This window comes from Chlorocebus sabaeus, chromosome 17, assembly GCF_047675955.1.
Source record: "Chlorocebus sabaeus isolate Y175 chromosome 17, mChlSab1.0.hap1, whole genome shotgun sequence".
NCBI classification, from domain to species: Eukaryota; Metazoa; Chordata; class Mammalia; order Primates; family Cercopithecidae; genus Chlorocebus; species Chlorocebus sabaeus.
The window spans coordinates 27,305,690-27,323,986 of record NC_132920.1 but is presented as its reverse complement, the minus strand read 5'-3'; the positions used below and the strand labels follow the sequence as shown (position 1 = coordinate 27,323,986).

Genomic DNA, 18,297 nt, shown 5'->3' with positions numbered 1-18,297 from the left:
TACTGTCTCCAAGCACTTCTTTAACGAAGCACATCCTGCATAGCCCTAAATCCATTAAACCTTGAGTCAACACAGCACATGTCTCTGCTAGCACAGGGTTGGGGCTAGGGTTATAGATTAACAGCATCTCAAGGCGGAATAATTTTTCTTTCTTTTTTTTTTTTTTTTTGAGGCGGAGTCTTCACTCTGTCGCCCAGGCTGGAGTGCAGTGGCACCATCTCGGCTCACTGCAAGCTCCGCTCCCGGGTTTGTGCCATTCTCCTGCCTCAGCCTCCCGAGTAGCTGGGACTACAGGTGCCCGCCACCGTGCCCGGCTAATTTTTTGTATTTTAGTAGAGACGGGGTTTCACCGTGTTAGCCAGGATGGTCTCGATCTCCTGACCTCGTGATCCGCCCGCCTCGGCCTCCCAAAGTGCAGGGATTACAGGCGTGAGCCACCGGCGCCCGGCCAAGAATTTTTCTTAATACAGGACAAAATGGAGTCTCTTATGTCCACTTCTTTCTACATAGACACAGCAACAGTCTGATCTCTTTCTTTTCCCCACATTTCTCCCTTTTCTTTTTGACGATATCACCATGGTCATCATGACCCATTCTCGATGGTCACTGTCTCTTCGGAGCTGCTGGGTACACCTGCAGACTAACCACAGACAGAACAGGCACACAGGATTAACATGAAATTTACAACAGTAGTACTTCCCATGGTCTTAACTCAAGTGACGGGATTAAGATTTTCGAGGCCATCAGCAACTGCCCCGATTGCCTCAGTTCCTGGTACCAAATTTACATGGGCTTTTGATGCTTCGAAAATTTCTTTTAATTTGGAAATGTCTAAAGTGAGATTATCTGCTCTTCCCTGTAGATGGCATCTAACCATGTCCCAGTGATGCTTAGACTCATTATAAACTCGGGGTGTAATAAAAAAAATCTGACGTATTCCAGTCACACTGTAACTGGAAACGATGTTCCAAGCTCATGAGCCAATCTCCTATCCAAATGACAGTTTGTCAAGGATCATTAATTTGATTTGCCAATTTTTGATCAATACCACATTGTGAATTCCACAATCTTGTAGAATTCTTTTGCCAATCGTTAACAAAGCTTACTGTCCGAACAGAAGAATCCAATGCAACTCCTGCCACAGCGGCCATAGCTGTGACTGCAATTAATCCCATAATCACTGCAATTAAAGTAAAAATGTATCTTTTGGATCTATTTAAAATGCCTTTTAATACTTCAGTCAAAACACGGACGGATGGGATGGCGAGGCCTCCCACAGTGGGTCCATGCACACAGGGATCCTTCTCTTGCTCTCGCTAGCAGAATACGGTGATGTCAATTAAAAGTCGAATCAATGCAAGTAAACAATCTGTAGTTTTCACAGGTTATAGTATGGGAATCTGGTTTAATAACTATATTTCCTATAACTAGCATATAAGGGAGGCTTTACACAACTTTGCAAAGGAACTGTTAGACAGGAATTTAGGTCGATAGAATAAAGTGGCTTACGATCTCTTCTTTCTATAGTTTGATTTCCAGACCAAATTCTAATGCAGTATGAGGCCACAGTAAGCCTCCATAATTCTGGATATTCAGGACCAGAAACAGGACTTATTATTTTTGGTCTTGGAGTAGAGATTCCTTTTTCTCCCCATTCCCAAGGGTAGAAAGACTGTAATTTTTTGTGCTTATGTTTGTCTAAACTTTCTGTTAAGTCACTATTAACAGCTGGACTCACGCACTGGGCCATGATTGAGTTTGCCCTGTGCAATTGTGGTAGAATTGTTCTCAAGATGCCCAATCAGTAATAGTTCCGAATTCATCATTTTGTAATTATCACAGCACTATTGGCCACATGTCCTTCCGAAACTAAAACTTCTGTGTCTTTTGATCCTTTGGGAATTTCCTTGGGGCAAGGTTTCCCTTTAGGCCTAAATTTTAATGATCTTTGATAAGAAAAGTCCTGTAAATAATTTACCTGTAGCCTGAGTGACATTCCATTTACCATGTGATAAGTAAATCTACTGGTGGTGCTGACAGTGGGTGCTTTTACCAACCAATTTTGGATTGCCGGCATTAAACATCCTGGTGCTCTCCCTAGGCAAATAGGAGGATAATGATACCCAGTGGAAATATTTATCATCATCCCTTCTTCATCAGGTTTGGCAGGGCAACGATCGTGGGGCCAGGTACCCATATACTATTATTATTAACATATACTTCAGTAGGATTATCCACACATGCGCCTGCCCGAATTAAGGGTGGGAAAGGCACATAGGCCCAGTAGGTATAATTAGCTGCAGCTACTCCTGCAAGCATGGGGAGACTTACCACCGTTGATAAAATCAAAGCTGCAAGCAGCATATTCTCTGGAGTTTGTGTCACCTTTGTGTTCTCTAGGCGTTTTTTAGCTAACTGTGTCAGCTTCTTTAATTGTGCCCAAGTCGGCGGCTCTGCCTTCTTGATGGATGGCAATTTCATTTGTTCTTCTGACATCACCATTTTGCTCATCTTGTGAGTCGATGATGCTCGATTGTGGTTTTTCTGTCTCCGTGGAGGCACTTTTCTTTGCATCTCCAATGGGTTCATTGTAGAACTTCAAATGTCTTCTGGGTATCCAAACAGGAAACTGATTTTCTCCTGGTGAAACACAAGCAAAACCTCTTCCCCACGTTACCACCTTCCCCATTTTCCATGTCTTATTTTTGTTGTCTTTCCACCAAACCAGTTTTCCTTCATATGGACTGTTATTTTTACCAGTAAGATGTTGTTCTGCAGAAGTAGTAGTCTGATTTCTACAAATGTTTAAAAAATTTAAGGTATAGAGTGCTAGATTAAGTTGTATCTGAGGAGTGGTACACTCCTTACTGTCTCCCCCTTCTTTTTGTGTAACTAATTGAGTTCTGAGTGTTCTATTAGTTCTTTCAACTATGGCCTGTCCTTGGGAATTATAGGGAATTCCTGTTGTATGTTGTATGTGTAACTTTCCACTGATTTAAGAATTCTTGGAAAGCTTCACTACAGTATCCTGGTCCATTGTCAGTTTAAATTTTTTCTGGAACTCCCATGACAGCAAAACAAGATAATAAATGTTTTTTAACATGGGAAACACTTTTTCCCGTCTGGCAGGTTGCCCATATGAAATGTGAATAAGTATCAATTGTTTCATAAGCATATGATAATCTTCCAAATGAAGGTACATGCGTGATATCCATTTGCCATATGCATTAAGACACAGACCTCTCGGATTAACTCCTGCCTCTTGAGTGGGCAGGTGTAGGACTTGACACTGGGTGCAATGTTGTACAATATCTTTTGGCTGTTTCCATGTGACATCAAATTTGTTTTTCAATCCTGCTGCATTTACATGAGTCAAAGCATGAAGTTCTTGTGCTTTTATGAATGCAGAGGATACCAGTAAGTCAGCTTGTTCATTTGCTTTAGTTAAAGGCCCTGGTAAATTAGTGTGTGCTCAAATATGAGTAATATAAAATGGGAAATTTCTTTTTCTTACAGTTTGTTGTAATAAATTGAACAGCTGGTTTAACTGATCATCCATGCTATATTTAATTGGAGCTGTCTCAACATCCCTTGTAGCCTGTACTACATATGCAGAATCTGATACAATATTAATAGGTTGATTAAAATCTTGTAACACTGTAATGAATGCAACCAACTCTGCTCTTTGAGCCAATTGACATTGAGTTTCGATTATTACTCGCTCTTTTGGCCCCATGTAAGCCGTTTTTCCATTGCTGGAACCATCGGTAAATACTGTGAGAGCATTTTGTAAAGGTTTATGTCTGGCAATTTTAGGTAAAATCCAAGTAGTCAATTTTAAAAACTGGAAGATTTTTATTTTTGGGTAATGATTATCAATAATTCCCACAAAATTAGCAAGATCAATCTGCCATGCACCAGAATTGATAAAGGCTTGTCTAACTTGTTCCTTGTTTAAAGGAACAATAACTTGTTCCTTGTTTAAAGGAACAATAACTTGTTCCTTGTTTAAAGGAACAATAACTTGTGGGATAACTATTTTGTCTGGGTCATTTCCACACAATTTTATTATTCGTAATCTTGCCTGACCAATTAATGTAGCTATTTGATCCAAGTACAATGTAAAAGTCTTAATTGTACTGTGAGGAAGAAATGATCACTCCACAAGATCAGTATTTTGAACAATGATGCCTGTTGGAGAATGTGCAGTAGCAAAAATCAAAAGTTGGACTGGAGCTAAGGGATCTATTCTATTTATTTGCACTAACTAAATTTTTTTTCTTCCACTAATTTAATTTCTTTTGTTGCCTCTGTGGTTACTATCCTTTTACTATTTAAGTCTGGGTCTCCTCTTAGGATAGAGAACAAATTTGACATGGCATAAGTAGGAATCCCTAGAGTTGGCCGAATTCAATTAATATCTCCTAGCAATTTTTGAAAGTCATTTAATGTTTTTAATGTGTCTCTTCTTATTTCTATTTTTTGTGGCTTAATTCTTCTATTTTCTATTTGTATCCCTAAATAATGAAAAGGAGTAGAGGTTTGAATCTTATCAGATGCTATTGTCAGGCCTGCTTTGGCAACCTCTGCTTGCAGAAATGTGTAACAGTCAATTAATTTGTCTCATTTCTGAAGCACATAAAATATCAACATACTGAATGATATAACAGTTTGAAAATTTGTCTCTAACTGGTTGAAGAGCTTGACCTACAAAAGTCTGACAAATAGTTGGGCTATGAAGCATTCCCTGAGGTAACACTTTCCACTGAAACCTGGTGGCCGGTTCTTTATTATTTATGACTGGTATAGTAAAGGCAAATTTTTTACAATCCTGCTCTGCCAGAGGAATGGTAAAAAAGCAATCCTTCAGATCAATTATAATTAGAGGCCAGTCTTTTGGGATCATGGCCGGAGAGGGCAGTCCGGGTTGGAGAGGTCCCATGGGTTGAATTACGGCATTGACGGCTCTTAAGTCAGTCAACATATACGCCATCGGCCGGAATTTTTCTGAATTACAAACACGGGAGAATTCCAAGGCGAGAATAAAGGCTCAATATGTCCCTTTTCTAATTGTTCCTTCTAATAAATGCAAAGCCTCCAGTTTTTGTTTTGGTAGTGGCCACTGATTTACTCATACTGGTTTTTCTGTTTTCCAAGTTAATGGAATGGGTTTAGGAGGCTCTACAGTGGCTGCCCCTAAAAAGGACACCCTATTCCTTTTCTTTCTTGATTTCCGTCAGTCTCAATTGGGACTTTAATGCCATTTTCATGTTCTCCTAATCCCTTTTCTGTTACATATCCCATCTTAGTCATGATTTTTTGACTCGTGGGGCTGCATAATGGAGCAGGCATAGTGATTTTCGCACCCCATTGTTGTAACAAATCTCGACCCTACAGATTAACAGGAATGGAAGTAATCATTGGTTGAACAGTACTTTCTTGATTATCCGGCCCTAAACAATGTAAAATCACAGTACTTTGATACACTTCTAAGGCAATGCCTATGCTGAGAAGTCCTGTAACAGCCTGGCCACTGATTTAAAGCAATGATAGAGACCTCTGCTCCAGTGTCTGCGAGCCCTTCAAACTTTTTCCTTGAATAATGGCCTTACACACAAGTCTGCTCTCTGAGAACTGACTTGTCCAATATGCAGCCTTTCCTGCAAATCAGTGCTTCCAAACCCTCCTGTTCTTTTTATCTCACTGTTACCAACCTAATATAAGGCAGGAGTAATAATTGAGCAATCCTGTCTCCTGGACTGGCATTCCAAGGAATTGAGGAGCTAATAACCAGTTGAATTTCACCTTTGTAGTCTGAATTAACCACACCAGTATGAATTTGAACTCCCTTTAGATTTAGACTTGATCTTCCTAAGATTAGTCCCACAGTCCCCTTAGGCAGTGGGCCATATGTCCCTGTGGGGATTTTTTGTGGGGGCTCCCCTGGAAGCAGAGAGACTGCTTGTATAGTACATAAATCTACTGCTGCACTGCCGCTTGTGGCGGGGGACAATTGCTATATTGTGGTAAAAGGCTCATTCCTTGAAGTACTTGTGACATTGGGGGTTGTTGTCCCTGAAAACCCTGAGGAACAAAGGGTTGAATTGGGAATGCCCCAGTTTGTTGCAGGGCCTGAGGCTGGCCCATCTTCTCGTTTCCCGACAATGGTTGCCCATTTTTTATCAAATTTAGAATGACATTGATCAGCCCAATGTTTTCCTTTTTTGCATCTTGGACATAAGTCAGGTGGCTCTTTACCTGTTGTTGTAATACCTTGAATAGTTATATTTTATTTGTTTAAGACTGGGTAATTTTTTTTAGGTGTCAATTTGTCCACAATTATAACATTTTCCCCCAAATGTTCTGACTTGTCCTCCTAAAGCAACTCCTGTGATTGCTTGAGCCGTAAGCATAGCTTTATGCATAGCTCCTCCAATTCCATCACAGGCTTTTTCCGTACTCTGAGATTACATATGATCCTGCCAGGACCTTTCCTTTAAATGGCTTAATGACTGATTGACACTCAGGACTGGCGTTTTCGTATGCCATCAACTCCACTATGACCTTATGGGCATTCTTATCGGTAATTGACTTTTGAGCAGCATCTTGAAGCCTTGCCACAAAATCAGGGTAGGGCTCTTTAGAGCCTTGTCTTATTGTATTGAATGAGGGGCAGGTGGTTCCTGGGTCTTGGATTTTTTTCCCAGGCTCTAAGGTGGATAGCTCTAACTTGCTCAATGGCCTTATTTTGCATTATTGCTTGTTGCTCAGTAGTGCTCCAATTTTGACCTATTCCCAATAGTTGATCTGCATCTATGTTAATAGGAGGATTGGCAGTCCTATTTCTTCGGACCTGTTCTTGTGCCCCATCAATCCACCAAGTCTTAAATTGTAAAAATTGAGAGGGTGAGAGTGATGATTTTGCCAAAATCTCCCAGTCATAAGGAATGAGTCTATGTCCATGAGCAATGGAATCTAATAATGTCCTTATGTAAGTGCAGTTGGGTCCATACTATTTTACTCCCTATTTCATATCTTTTAGCATTTTTATAGAAAAGGACTCATATCTGGCTTCAGCTAGGGGAGGCTCTCCCTCTTGGGCCCCTTCTCCAAGTGGTATCGGTTCTAATATTACTGAGAATTGCCCCGCCTCAGTATCTCCTTGTTTTCTTATCAATAATGTTATGTAATTCACTACCCTCTCCACTAGGTGGTGCTGTAGGATTAAGTCTCATACTGGGCGGCTGAGGCTATAACCCCTGCCCTGTGGTGCTGGAAACCACACCTGGCCGTCCATACTGATTTTATGGGGGCGGCCTGTACTGAAGTTCAGCTGGCGGCCAATATTGATAGGCTACTGGCAATTGGGTCTTATTTTCTACCGGCTGATATTGTGGATACTGTATTTGGATTGGCACCGACGTGACAGAGGCTCTATCTTGTTCTATTTGATCTTCTTTTGGGGTTTGTACTTGTCTAACCTGCATTTGAGGTTGTAATGTTACAGGCATCTGAGCTGCTGGAAGACAAGTTGGCCATCGTGGTTTAGACTCTGATGGCCCCACTAATTCTTGACCTTTTTCTTCTAATTTTAACGTTTCAGGATATATCACCTCCTGTAATTGATTATAGTCAACATTTTGCATTGACTGAGCCATTGCCAACTCTGCTACATATTTACAATGTGAACTTTCTATTCCTTTCCAGGATTCTATCCCTGCCTCATCTTCACAATCGATTACACAGCTTTCAGGAGCATCAGAAACTGAAACACTATCTTCTCCTGTTTGAAACGGTTCTAAAGCTACTTTAATAATTACCCAATCATTCCATACTGTAAGTGGGATGATTTCACCCTACCTACTTGCTTGTTTTAATTCTTTGCCAATTTTTTCCTAATCTTTTAGATCTAAAGTTCCCTGTTCTAGAAACCGTGGGCAGAATTGTTCTATCGTTTGAAATAGCGTGATTAGATTTTCTGTAGAGACTCTAACTCCCCATCTTTTAAAATCAATTTTAATAGAGCTGAGATAAGAGGCATATTTACTTTTAATTTGCCCCATTGTTACCCTAGGTTCTTTCGAGCACACAGGCTTACCGCAAGGCTGACCATAGATGTACTCTGGAATCTCTCATTGACTTGTCCTCAATGACCACGCTCGAGCATCCAGATGAAGGGGTGGCCTGCCTCTCCACACCTGTGGGCGTTTCTTGTCAGGTGGGATGGAGAAAAGAAAGAGACACAGAGACAAGTATAGAGAAAGAAAAAGTGGGCCCAGGGGACCAGCGCTCAGCATAGGGAGGACCGGTGCTCAGCATAGGGAGGACCCACCCTGGCACTGGTCTCTGAGTTCCCTCAGTATTTATTGATCATTATCTCTACTATCCCAGAGAGGGGGATGTGGCAGTACAATAGGGTAATACCGGGGAGAGGGTCAGCAGGAAAACATGTGAACAAAGGTCTCTATGTCTAAACAAGGTTAAGAAAAGGTGCTGTGCTTTGATGTGCACATACATAAACATCTCAGTGCATTAAAGAACAATATTGCCGCCAGCATGTCTCACCTCCAGCCTTAAGGCTGTTTTCTCCTATCTCAGCAAATAGAACATAGAATCGGGTTTTACACCGAGACATTCCATTGCCCAGGGACGAGCAGGAGACAGATGCCTTCCGCTTATCTCAACTGCAAAGAGGCCTTCCTCTTTTACTAATCCTCCTCTGCACAGACCCTTTATGGGTATCGGGCTGGGGGATGGTCAGGTCTTTCCCTTCCTAGGAGGCCACATCTCAGCCTATCACATGAGGAGAAACCTTGGACAACACCTGGCTTTCCTAGGCAGAGGTCCCTGTGGCCTTCCGAAGTGTATTGTGTCCCTGGGTACTTTTGTCTTCTGCAGTATATTGTGTCCCTGGGTACTTGAGATTAAAGAATGGCATGACTTTTAACAAGCACACTGCCTTCAAGCACTTTTTTAACAAAGCACATCCTGCATAACCCTAAATCCATTAAACCTTAAGTCAACACAGCACATGTCTCTGCTAGCACAGGATTGGGGCTAGGGTTACATATTAACAGCATCTCAAGGCGGAAGAATTTTTCTTAATACAGAACAAAATAGAGTCTCTTATGTCTACTTCTTTCTACACAGACACAGTAACAGTCTGATCTATCTTTCTTTTCCCCACATAACGTCAGGTAATCCACCCGCCTCGGTCTCCCAAAGTGCTGGGATTATAGGCATGAGCCACCGTGCACGGCCGGCCCTAGTTTTTAAAAAAAAGTTTTATAATTTTCAAAGGTCAGAAAATGTTGATTTCTACTATTTCTATATTTTAGAGTATATTGAGGATTTTTTTTGTGGGGTAGGAGCAGCTAATATATGAATAATTTTCATGCATATATTATGCATATACCGTGGGAAATTTTCTCATTTCAGAGTGCAGACTTCAAAAATCTTTGCATCAGGCCTTTCACACATCAACCAATGAGTATCTGAGTTGTTTCCAGGCATATTGTTAATAGTTCTATGAGCAATTATGCACATACAGCATGGTGCTGAGTTACAAGTGTTTTTGTGTGTGTGTGTGTGTGTGTGTGTGTGTGTTCCTAGAAGAAAAATTGTCAATTTGTTAGATTTTGTAAATGTTTAACTTTTTGAGATAATGACAAACCATTTTTCAGGGTTGTAAAAATGGATGCCTCTCTTGGCAATGTATTAGGGATACTACTACATATCTAAATAGTCAACTGCTATTATTTTTGCACATTTCATTTTAATCTGATCAAGTGGAGGTTAATAGTATCTTATTGTAGTGATGGTTTGTATTCCTTTATCACAATGAGGTTGAACATATCTACATATGTTTGGATTTATACATTTGAATTTTCTTCTAAATGTCAGTTTATTTATCTATTTGATTATTTCATGTATATATTTGACTTATTTACATGTGGAAGTCTTGCTACATTTTTTAATCTTCCTCCTTATCTAATCCCTTGCAATTCAATTCAATTATTTGGATGCAGTTTAATCTTTCTCAGAGTAACTTGTGTTTTCAATTTAATCTGTAATTACTTTCATAATTATCAAGGTTTTCTTAAACCTGGAGCATTTTTGTGTCTTGTTTAACCAGTGTTTCCAATCTTTACTACTTCCAACACATATTCTCATATATGTGGTAACCACTGCCTCTTGTTTCTCAAATTCTTTCTTCACCCTTCTCCTTCAACTTTTTCCCACATCAAAGAGGGTTGAACTCTGACTGCATTTCCCAAGCCTGCTTCACATTTGTTTGCAGCTCAGTTTAGTCAACAAAATGCACTGGTGGGTGATAGGAGAGTAAAAGGAATAAAGGAGTCAGATAATTTCTACCACTGTCTGCCTGCTCTGGGCACCATCTATGGGAACAGCTGCATGTTCTCCTTCACTTTAGCTCTCACTGGACACAACAAGTACGATTAAACCTTAAGCCAGATAATTTCAATTCCTAGGCTCTAATAATGCTGTCTCTTCCAGAAAGTGTGATGGTACTTGCTTCTCTTTTCTGGGGGAGTTTAAGGATCTCTTCATGTGCAGAAAGCATTAGTTTTTGAATGTGAGTTAAATATTGGTAAAATGCTGACATTGGATGTTGAGTAGCAAAAGAGGTAGAGTTCACTTAGCTGTTTTTGCTCAGACTTACTCATCACCCATGCTCTTTTGTGCTCTACACTGCAATGACGTAAACTGCGTTTCCCAGACTCCCTTGTCAACTGACTTCTGGTTGGACTTAACCAATGTTAGGCACTGAATGGAGATGAAAGGGAAGAAGGAAAAGTGGAAACAGGGTATTACCCATCCCTCCTGGGCTTCTGCTACATCTTAATGTGTCAAGAGCCTGAAGGGTAAGCCTGCCGCGGCTTCAGGTTCTTCCAGGTGGCAGAGGCTTTTGGCCTTTAGTGATTTCCAGTTCTTCCTAATCTCTGTCCCATTTGTCATATCAGTTTCTCTATCACTAGTGTAGCCAATTTGTTGTATTAAATGTCTCCATCTTACTACCTAACTAGTGTATACACAGTCCTGATTGATTTGTATAAATATTAGTAAGAATTGCAAATTTTGTTCTTGACATTTATGTCCTTGATCTTCATGGTGTTAATCTTTTTTTTTTTTTTTTAGACAGGGTTTCTCTCTTGATGCCGAGGCTGGAGTGAAACGACGTTGCCTTGCGTCACTGCAACCTCCATATCCCAGGTTCAAGCGATTCTCCTGTCTCAGCCTCTCGAGTAGCTGGGATTACAGGTGCCTGCTGCCGAGCCCAGCTAATTTTTTGTATTTTTAGTAGAGACGGGGTTTCACTATGTTGGCCAAGTTGGTCTTGAACTCCTGACCTAGGCAATCCACCCACCTCAGCCTCCCAAAGTGCTGGGATTACAGGCGTGAGCCACCGTGCCCAGTTCATGGTGTTAATCTTTACCCAACTTCGTGTTTCCCTCTATAAGAATATTATATTCCTGGCTTCATTCATTAAATACCCCCAACTCTCCTATGATCTGGCATAACCCTCAGTCAATATACCAGAGTTTATATACGTATGAGTTTTTCTTTAATTAGCTCTTTTTTGTATTTTGTCAACTCAAGATTTTATATCAGTACGTGTTTTAATATATGAATTTCTGGAATGTCTAATAAGTCCTGCAAGTTTGTTGGCAATTTTCTCCTTATTTTTAGTAAGTGTTCTTGCTATTATAGTTCCTATGCACTTCCATATAATTTTACAACCAGTTTATCAAATCCTTGGAAAAACACTTTTGGAATTTATGTTGAAATTACACTGAATCAATAGATCAGTTTGGGAAGAAATGATATGGTTGAGATATTAAGTCTTCTTATCTGTAAACATGATATGTTTTTCCACTTATTGAAGTTTTCAGTTTCTATTTTGAAAATAAGCTATTTTGTCATTCTACCTCTTCTGATATTTTTAGAAAGTTTGTAATTTTTATCTATTTGTTATCTTCATCATTACATTATTATTTAAGAGCTTGGTTATTGTGTTTCTTTAGACAATCTCTTTGTTTCCTTAGTTTGAACAATTAACAATGCAAGATTGCATATTCTTCCTCCCCGCCTCTCTTCCCTCTCACCCACAGCCAATTGTAATCAGTGATTTTACAGCTCTCAGTGTTTACTTTGGTGTAGTTAATTAAGCTCATGCATATAACACTTCTTCATTCTTAGTTGTAGTGGATTAAATAATGTTGCCCCAAGTTTGTGTCCATCCAGAACCTCAAAATGTGACTTTATTTGAAAATAGGGTCTTGGCTGATGTAATTAGTTAAGATGAGGTCATACTGGATTAGGGCGAGGCTTAAATCCAATGACTGGTGTCTTTACAAGAAGAGAAGGCATACAGAGACACAGAGAAAAGAAGGCCACGTAACAACACAGACAGAGATAGGAATTACGCAGCTACAACCCAAGGTACACTAGAGGTTTCCAGGAGCCACCAGAAGCTAGGAAGAGGCAAGGAAATATTCTTCCCTAGAGCCTTCAGAGAGGGTGACTGCAGACACTTTGATTTCAGACTCCTAGACAATAGAACTGAGAGCAAATTTTTATTGTTTTAAACCACCCAGTTTGTGACATGTTATAGCAGTGCTAGAAAACTTGCTGATTTTCTCTCAGTACACACTTATTCAGATTTCTGATGCACATCAGGTCGCCTTTAATTCCCTGTTACATCAAATTGGTACAATTAATATCTTATTTCTGTGAAGCCACTTATTGAGCTCAGCTGGAATTTCACTGAAACACATTCCTAGGAATGGGATTTCTACTACTAAACGGCTATACAAAAATAAACACGTATTTAATGTCAATGCTGCAAAATCTAAAACCTAGACTTTAAGATCCTTCCTTTATGAAAGGAAATGTAGAAATTAATATATGTATATTTTTATCATGGTAAACAGAAGCAGAGGAAGGGCATCTAACTCACATTGGTCCGAGAAAAAATCCTGGGGGACGGTGACCTTGAGGTAAACCTATAATGAATAAACTTGAGTTGAAGAAGAAAGGAGGATATTTCGACCAGAGGAAGTTTTTTAAGTTTACTGTACTCCTTACTATTAATGAAGATTTCTTCGCTATTCATGACCTAGAACTATTTTCAGCAAAGTCATAATCTTTTGCAGAACTGCCGTTTTCAGATTTTCGAAGCAACATGGGAAATCTGTTTTATAGAATCTTATAACAACTTTTTAATATGAAGATTAGCATTTTTTAGGGCCTCTGTCAAGAAAAAATTCAGCAGTCAATGTATGAATGCCACTTCAATAGACTTTCTTTTTATGTGTTATTTAGGGCTTCCTCGTTAGTATAGTGGTGAGTATCCCCGCCTGTCACGCGGGAGACCGGGGTTCGATTCCCCGACGGGGAGACAAATGGCTAGTTTTGATTCCAACCTAAACAATTATGTTAGAAAGCGAGTCAGGCCTTAATAAGGCCAATCTTAGAAAGCAGCTCTTTCTGGTTTTTATTTATTTATTTATTTATTTATTTATTTATTTATTGAGAGGGAGTTTCACTCTTGTTGCCCAGGCTGGAGTGCAATGGCGCGATCTCAACTCACTGCAACCTCCCTCTCCCGGGTTCAAGTGATTCTCTGCTCTTGTTGCCCAGGCTGGAGTGCAATGGCGCGATCTCAACTCACTGCAACCTCCCTCTCCCGGGTTCAAGCGATTCTCTGCCTCAGGCTCCCGAGTAGCTGGGATTACAGCCATGCGCCACCCGGCTAATTTTATATTTTTAGTAGAGATGGGATTTCTCCATGTTGGCCAGCCTGGCCTCAAACTCCCAACCTCAGGTGATCCACCCACCTCGGCCTCCCAAAGTGCTGGGATTACAGGCGTGAGCCACCGCGCCTGGCCCTGGTTTTGTCATTTTAAGTCTGATTCCTGCGTATTGGTTTATCAATGGGTTCACGCAGCAAGCCATCATCTGATGGAAGTCCACTGCCACCTTCTCTCTGGGAAGAGAGGTCACCGAACGCGCCAGTATTCAAAGTGTGTTCAGCTGGCTCTAGAAACACACCAGGATCTCTAATTGGGAATTTTCATTCCTCGACCGGTTGGTTGGGAACAAGAAATGCGTTTTTGTTTTCCTTAGTGTGTTCCAAGCATGCTAGTTGGTGAGAGTCATTTGAGGCCGGCCTGCCACAGGAGCGACTTTGAGGCAGAAAGGGCCGAACTACTGGGGTGGGTGGTGAAGTTTACATTTAGGCTGCATCACTTGCAAATTGGGCGATGTCTTGGGTTATTTTGTCCTCTCCTTCCATCTGTGAATTTAATAATTTGTATCTTAGGATTCTTGGGGAAATTAATAAGTAAATGATAAATGGAAACTGATTAATAATCTATACAGGAAAGGCCCGGCGTGGTGGCTCACGCCTGTGATCCCAGCACTTTGGGAGGCGGAGGCAGACAGATCACCAGGTCAGGAGTTCGAAACCAGCCTGACCAACTGGTGAAATCCCGTCTCTACTAAAAATACAAAAATTAGCCAGGTAGGGTGTCGTGCGACTGTAATCACAGCTACTCGGGAGGCTGAGGCAGGAGAATGGCTTGAATCTGGGAGGCGGAGGTTGCAGTGAGCCGAGATGGTGCCACTGCACTCCAGCTTGGGCAACAGAGTGAAACTCCATCTCAATAATAATAATAAAAATAAAATAATAATCTATACAGGACAGTAAAATGTAATATCTGGGGTTATATTTTCTACTGGAAATTAATTATATTTCTATCAGACAAAATGTATTTGAGTTGGTATGGACTAATATCATTTGCACTACTATCAGTTATCTACAAATCAGCTTTTCTCCTGCGGAGTCCTAGAACAGTTTAACAAATAAAAATTTGGTCAAAGGTACACACTCACAATCAAGTAATTTCCAGAGGTCTATTAGACAATGCCCAACACTTCACTGAAAAGACACCCAATCATTTCTGTTGCCCATTTCTAAGATTCTGACAATTTTTTGTAACACATGAAACTTTAAGTTGTTATGCACCATTTCAAATCGAGTTATTAAGGAGGAGTTAGCAGAGACAGAGACACCTTTAACCAGGTCACTTAGTTCTGTCCCTCTGTTTATCCAGTTGTAAATCTGGTCAGTGTATGTTTTTAACTTTATTACCACAGTTGGATGGGATATTTTAAAGTCTTACTCTTTCCTTAGTTTATACTGTTTCTTAGGGACTTCATATGAACAAAGATGAGTGAAAACAAATGCATTCTCTGGCAATTCTACAAGATCTTTCTTCTCTCACTTCCTACTTGCTCTCCCTCATTTAGAAGATCTGTTGTTTGTGGTATGAAGAGACTTCAGCAGGCTTCAGTAGATGGTATTAATATTTCAGGATGCATGTTGCTTCTGTTGTCCAGGTTTAACAAAAAGTCCACTGAGTCAACTGAGACAGTCAAAATCTGCCAGTACGGAGATACAGCCAATCTAAGGCTCTGCAATCCAAGTGACTGAAGGAACTCACACTGCAGCCTTGACTGCTTGGGCTCAAGCAATCCTCCCACCTGAGCCTCCCTAGTGGCTGGGACCACAGTCATACGCCACCATACCTAGCTAATTTATTGTTGTTATTTTTTGAAGAGACAGGGTCTCACTATTTTACCCAGGCTAGTCTCAAACTCCTGTGCTCAAATAGTCCTCCTGCCACAGCCTTCCAAAATGCCAGGATTGCAGGCATGAGCCACTGCACTTGGCCCTCATTCCTTTTTATAACTACATATTATACCATTACATGTGAAACGATAGTTCATTCAATAAATATCCTACGTTTGGCAGTTTAGGTAGTTTCCAGTATTTTGCAGTTTCAAGTAGTCCTGCAGTTAATGTGTGTAGATAGTTTCATATTGTTGGAAATGTATCCTAAGTATAAATGTTTCAAAGTGGGAGTGCTAGGTTGAAGGATGAGTAAGAAAGCAAGATGTTGATTGGCTTGTGGCTTGAGGTGTATGTATTTTATAATGCTAAAGGACTATCCAACTATTCTTAAGAGTGTCTTAGAAAGTGGTAATAATTTTGTCAAAGTTCAACATCCAATAATAGAGGAGATAATTATATAATTTTATTTTTGCACATGAGGGGCAATAACCCATCCCTTTATTGTGAGGTCCTTTGTGAATGTTTGTATGTCTTTTTTTTAGACAGAGTTTCACTCTTGTCACCCAGGCTGGAGTGCAATGATGCAATCTCGGCTCACTGCAACCCCCTCCTCCTGGGTTCAAGTGATTCTCCTGCCTCAGCCTCCTGAGTAGCTGGGATTACAGGTGTTCACCACTATGCCCAGCAAATTTTTTTATTTTTAGTAGAGACGGGGTTTCACCATGTTGGCCAGGCTGGTCTAGACCTCCTGACCTCAGGTGATCCACCCACCTCGGCCTCCCAAAGTGCTGGTATTACAGGTGTGTAATACCAGCACTCAGCCAAATGTTTGTATGTCTTGAGTGAGTTTGTGTGTCAAATAAGTCTCCACAGAGAAGAATGCCATCAATATAATATCACACCTATATTTCTGGAGAAAGTTGGATGCAGTTAAGATCTTGCTGGCAAAGATTATGTGCTATGGCAAGCCATATGAGATAATCCATGGTAGAGAGGTAAAAGTGTACTGTGTTCCCTCACAGATGCAGGCAAACTGAGAAGATTTGAGGCATTGAAATAGCCACTAAACAAAACGTAGTAGACAAATCTATAACTACAGAGTATGTATCAGTTAACAATTAGATGGTGTCAGTAATTACAATAATATTTGGTGTAAGGACCTTAATGGGTGGGACCATGGAATTAAGGTTGCAGTAATCTTCCATTAGGAGGCATTCATGCTTTCCAAGTTTAATAACAAGCTAACCTGGGCTGTTCAATGAGAAACTGTAGGGATAATCACCCCTTCTCTAAACAGAGCTTATACAATGGGCTCAATACTTGAAAGTCCTGTTTTAATTTATATTAAATTAAATATACAGTCAAAATATCCCATTACATGTAGCACTTTTTAAAATCTCTTTTCTACCATCTTTTAATACTGATAAAGCAATTTCCACAATACTCACTTTGACAAGGGAAATGCTTACTTGAGCAGAAAAAGTCAGAGAATGTAAAATTTGGGAAGGAAGAAAAACCTGAATCTAATGTTCCCAGGCTACAGAAAACTCATGAAATCTTAAAATTAACTTGGGTTCCACTTCGCTTTGTATAGCTTTCACCTTTACAAGCTCAGAGCTATGCCTACACTCACCCTCATATCCATCTCATTCTTTGGCCAGAGGTTGCTAGTACATAATATTCAGAGAAGAAAGAAATGCAGAAGACTCTTGGGATGAAAGGAAGGGGGATGGAGGAAATGGATGAAAACAGAAGGAAAATAAATCAAGAATGAAGAATAAAATTGTACTTCTGTGTTGAGCTGAACGAATTTATGTGAATCCATAGAACTGTTTTCTTGGCAACTTATGCAAAGTCAGATTGCACAGCAGATGCATGCTGGACCTACAACACAGACCTCAATGGGTGAAACCATACTAACATTTTCAATATGGCACTTGTGGACTCCAAAATTATTCTGTTTTCCCCAACTCTGAGTCCCCCAGGAGAGAAGAACAACACAGTTTATGTAAATCACAGCCACTGCTTTCTATTTCCTGCCCCGTCCCATACCTGACAAAATCTAGCCTTTCATCATTTTCCATGGTTTTGGTTTATTTGTTTATTTATTTATTTATTTACTTACTTTGAAACTGACATTATTGCAGGAAACATTGTGAAGTCTCTTGTTGTCTTGGTTCTTACCTCATTGCTTCCTTTCTTCCTCTGCAAAGGTGCTCATGCATGACTGAAGGTCGAATATGACCATGGCAGCAAATATTACTTTTTCAACTTCCAGGTCATTCTTGTCTTTGAATGAGATGGACCTTAAGATAAGATGTGATGAAACATATTAGAAGAGGACATGGATTAATATGGAATCTCTGATGTTCAAGGTGATGCATTACCAAGTGATTCATTCAACTTTGCCCTTATGGATGGGAAAGGAAACACTTAAGTAGCAAATGAGAGGTAACAGAGAATGAAAGGTAGAAGAAAAGAGAAGACAAGAGGGAAAAGAAGAAGGGCCTAGGGAAAGGTGGAGGAGAGGAGAAAGGAAAAGTTAGCATTAGGATGGGTGTGCTAAAAAGGGAGAAGCACGAGAGACATGGGAAGTGGTCTTCTATGCCTGCAAAACCCTTGGAAGTGGGCAGTCA

At 40.3% G+C, this 18,297-nt stretch overlaps 1 non-coding gene and 1 pseudogene across 1 annotated transcript; one reads left to right on the top strand and one right to left on the bottom strand.

The window, feature by feature from the left end:
- Nucleotides 1–461: 461 nt before the first annotated feature.
- On the bottom strand, nucleotides 462–2,767 carry LOC140708905 (endogenous retrovirus group K member 6 Env polyprotein-like; annotated as a pseudogene).
- A 10,584-nt stretch (nucleotides 2,768–13,351) lies between these two features.
- TRNAD-GUC (transfer RNA aspartic acid (anticodon GUC)) lies at nucleotides 13,352–13,423 on the top strand. The gene has a single exon. It is a non-coding gene; the product is annotated as a tRNA-Asp (tRNA).
- The last annotated feature ends 4,874 nt before the right edge of the window (nucleotides 13,424–18,297 follow it).